At 44.6% G+C, this 3,679-nt stretch overlaps 1 pseudogene; it reads right to left on the bottom strand.

Moving 5' to 3' along the window:
* Positions 1-799: 799 nt before the first annotated feature.
* Positions 800-3,475, bottom strand: LOC139402221 (uncharacterized; annotated as a pseudogene).
* Between the last annotated feature and the right edge of the window lie 204 nt (positions 3,476-3,679).

Consider the following 3,679-nt stretch of genomic DNA (forward strand, 5'->3'; position numbering starts at 1 on the left):
GGGCCAGACGTAGATGGGGACAGAAGGTGCTACAGTGGACTTGATGTAGCTAGCAAGCTCCTGGATGAGCAGCTCCCTGAAGGCTAGCTGTGAGATGGGGGGATGTCCACAGCTCTGAGCCATTTCCTTCTGGAGGATGAAGGCATTCACCACAGCAATGTCAACAAAATGGTAGAAAAATGTATTGTACCACTTCATTGTCTTGTGGAGAACATTGTAGTATCCTATAAGCGCATCAGAGAGGTCTACACCTCCCATGCTCTTGTTGTAGTCCTTGAAGGCTTCAGGAATGGGGACATTTTTGGTGGTCCATGCCCCAGTAGCGTCCTTCACACGCCTGACGACGTGATCTCCACTGAAGGACTTGTGGATCCTGGAGCACATGACCACCATCCACTTCACAAAGAGCAGGCCATCTTCACGGATCCATCTCATGGCAGCCCGCTCAGCCCGCTTAGGCATGTCATTCACCTTGGTTTTTGGAAAGCCCACTCTATTGGGCCGAATGGTGCCACAAGCCCACACATCCCGCTTCCTCAGGTCTGTGAACAGGGTAGGGCTTGTGTAAAAGTTGTCCACAAAAAAGTTTGTAGCCCTTCCCCAGCAGTTGAAAATCTAATAACTGCATAACAGAGTCATAACTAAGTCCCTTACCGGTCGCAAAACTGCTCTTGCCCTCATAAACAAAAAAAATTGCACGTGTATGCACACACAGAATCAGCCAAAACAAACAGTTTGTAACCCCATTTAGTTGGTTTGTTGCGCATGTATTGTTTTAGGCCAATTCTGGCTTTTGAAGCTACCATCCTCTCATCTATGGAAATGTTCTGGGCAGGCTGAAAATAGGTTTTGCAGGCCTCAACGATGCTGGGGTAGAGAGGTTTTATTTTGCACAGCCTATCAAACCTTGCTGTGCCTCTTCTTCTCGTTGTCCTCATCAACTTCTGGGTCACTGATATGAAGCGCCCGTGAGATTGTCAGAAACCTCTTGCATGATATGACCGTGGATGGGAAAGGCAGTTGATAGAGGGGAGCAGTTTTCCAGTAGTCTTTCAGGGTTTTTAGCTTCACAAGACCCATGTACATGACCATTGACATGAAACAAAAAAGATCTGAAATGGAAATGGGCTTCCATCCCTCTTTCTTGCCTGCCTGCTTCTTAGCACCATACTTGTTTGTGTTCGACACCAGTGAATCAACAACAGCCGAGGTGAAAAACAGCTGAAAAAGTTGCATGGGGCTGTACTTAGACGTCATGTCCAGCTGAGGTCCTGATGGCCTCTTCGGTCTGAATACTGGAGGTGGTGGCACCCACATCCTCCTCCAGCACAGAGTGCCAACGACCCTCCTCCTCTCTGATTGCAGGTTTAGCCCTTCCCCACCTCCGCTTCTTTGTCACAGACTTCCCACCTGGCAGGGCGGGGGTAGGTGTGGAGCCGGAGACAGCAGGGGTCCGGCTAGATGATCCAGCTCCTGTCGGGGATGGGCACCTTGCCAGTGGGGGCTCCCAATCAGAATCGGAGGGACTGTGAAATAAAGACACAGAAACACAGATTATATTAGAGTAGGGAACGTAAATCACTCAGGTGAGGTTCAGACACACGCAAAGGGAAAGCCACGTGGGCACCTCAACAAACATTTAATGTTTAGCTAAACTACATTATATTTAGGAACACACACGCAAAGGGAAAGCCACGTGGGCACCTCAACAAACATTCCATTACTGATTTTTTATATATATATATATATATATATGTATGTATACATACATATGTGTATATATATATATGTATGTATATATATATATATATATATATATATATATATATATATGTGTGTCAAATATTTCAAACAACTGCATGATAATTACTTACCAATCGAGAATGGCATCCTCACCATACATAAACATGTCCTCAAATTGACTGTCCAAACTTGACACACAATCTGATAGATCTTCTTGGACTTCTGTGTCACTTTCTCGTTCAATCTCGGTAATAATATCATGTAGATCCGTATACCTGGACTTTGCCTTTGCTTTTACAGATTTACTCGCCATAATTACTTCAATAAAAGAGCGGAAAATTATCTTGACTCAATACTGCGTCGCGCAAAGAAAATGGCTCCTTCTGGTAGAAATTCCAATGGCGAATGGCTGCGTTACGCTCGAGTTTCGTTCAAGAGCTGGTCTTCCCTGATATAAACAATTGCTATTTCCATTTACCTCAGCCCATTCATTGGCTATCTACCAAGCAAGATTTCAAGAGGATCAGTGGTGATTGGGCAGAAATACAGTCACTCAAAGAAGCACAGGTGAGATCATTGGCGCGTAATTAGGTCATTGTTTGCTGGGTTCAAATCACCTCCTTTCGGTCAATACGCACGTAAAAAGAGCCATCAGGTGTGGTTGTGTTACTAACAAACAAAGGATTTCAATGAAACCAACCATGACTAGATAACGTCAATGCTGTGTGACTAATTGCATCGCATGTCTCGTTGAAAGTTGAAGGATACGGAATTCATGACACAAGCCTTTTACAAAATGTGTCGTTTTATGCATTGAAAATGGATTTAATCGAACAAAGCAACCATTTATTGTGAAGATTGGACCTTTTGTATTGCCAGAAGAAGAAGATCTTCAAAGGTAGTTGATTATTTTAGTATTTCTGGCTTTTTGTGACGCTTATGCTTGGATGGAAAATGCTTGTAATACTTGTGTGTGTGGCGCGCTGTCGTCAGATAATCATAAAATTGCTTTCGCCGAAAAGCATTTTAAAAATCTGACACTGTGGTTGGAATAAGAGGAAGTTAGGCTTTTAAATGATGTTAGATACATGTTTTTACAAGAAAGTTTAATATTACGAATTGTGCATTTAGCATCTTTGCGCTATGCTATTTCACCGGATGTTAGCCTATGTGGGACGCTGACGTCCCACATAGCCCAAAGAGGTTTTAAGCTTAAACTATGACAATTACCTGGGATGGTGGAGGTGGAATGACTCAGAGGATGTGGAGCCCCGTGCTCAGTGATAAACCAGAATAATCACGCCGCCCTTGGTGATTATGCAGCTGTACACCGGGTGGGTCCTGTATACAGTGGAGGTGGTTTCCAGATTGCCTGGATGCGGATGTAGTCCAGCAACGAGATGCCCAGGGTGTCGACCCCCTTCTCGCTGTTGAAGGTCCCGAAAAGGTCAATGAGAAGGATTGCCCAAGGATATTGCCCATTCTTCTCTGTGGAAGGAGGAGGGGAAATGGGGGGTTTTGCTGGGTGAGAGGAGGAGTTGGCAGGGATGTGTCAACAATGCATATTAAGTAGCCATGTGCTTTGAGGTCTAATTTTTTCCCATTATATCCCTATTCTCCCCTCCTATAATTCCCTCCCCATCCCCTATATTTTTCCCACAATTTCCCCCCCCTGTTTTCACCTCCCCTATTTCCCTCTTTATACTTCCCTACCCCTTTTCTCCCCTCGCATATTTCCCTCCCTCTCACCTATATTTTCCCCACTATTTACCCCTCCCATATTTAATTTCCCTCCCCCCTATTCTCCTACCTCCCCTATTTTCCTCCTCCCATATTTCCCCTACCCTCCCTATATAATTTCCCCACTATTTTCCCCTCCCATATTTCCCTCCCCATCCCCTATATTTTCCCACTATATTTCCCCTCCCATATTTCA

The sequence above is a fragment of the Oncorhynchus clarkii genome, unplaced genomic scaffold (assembly GCF_045791955.1).
Source record: "Oncorhynchus clarkii lewisi isolate Uvic-CL-2024 unplaced genomic scaffold, UVic_Ocla_1.0 unplaced_contig_11943_pilon_pilon, whole genome shotgun sequence".
In the NCBI taxonomy this organism is placed as follows: Eukaryota; Metazoa; Chordata; class Actinopteri; order Salmoniformes; family Salmonidae; genus Oncorhynchus; species Oncorhynchus clarkii.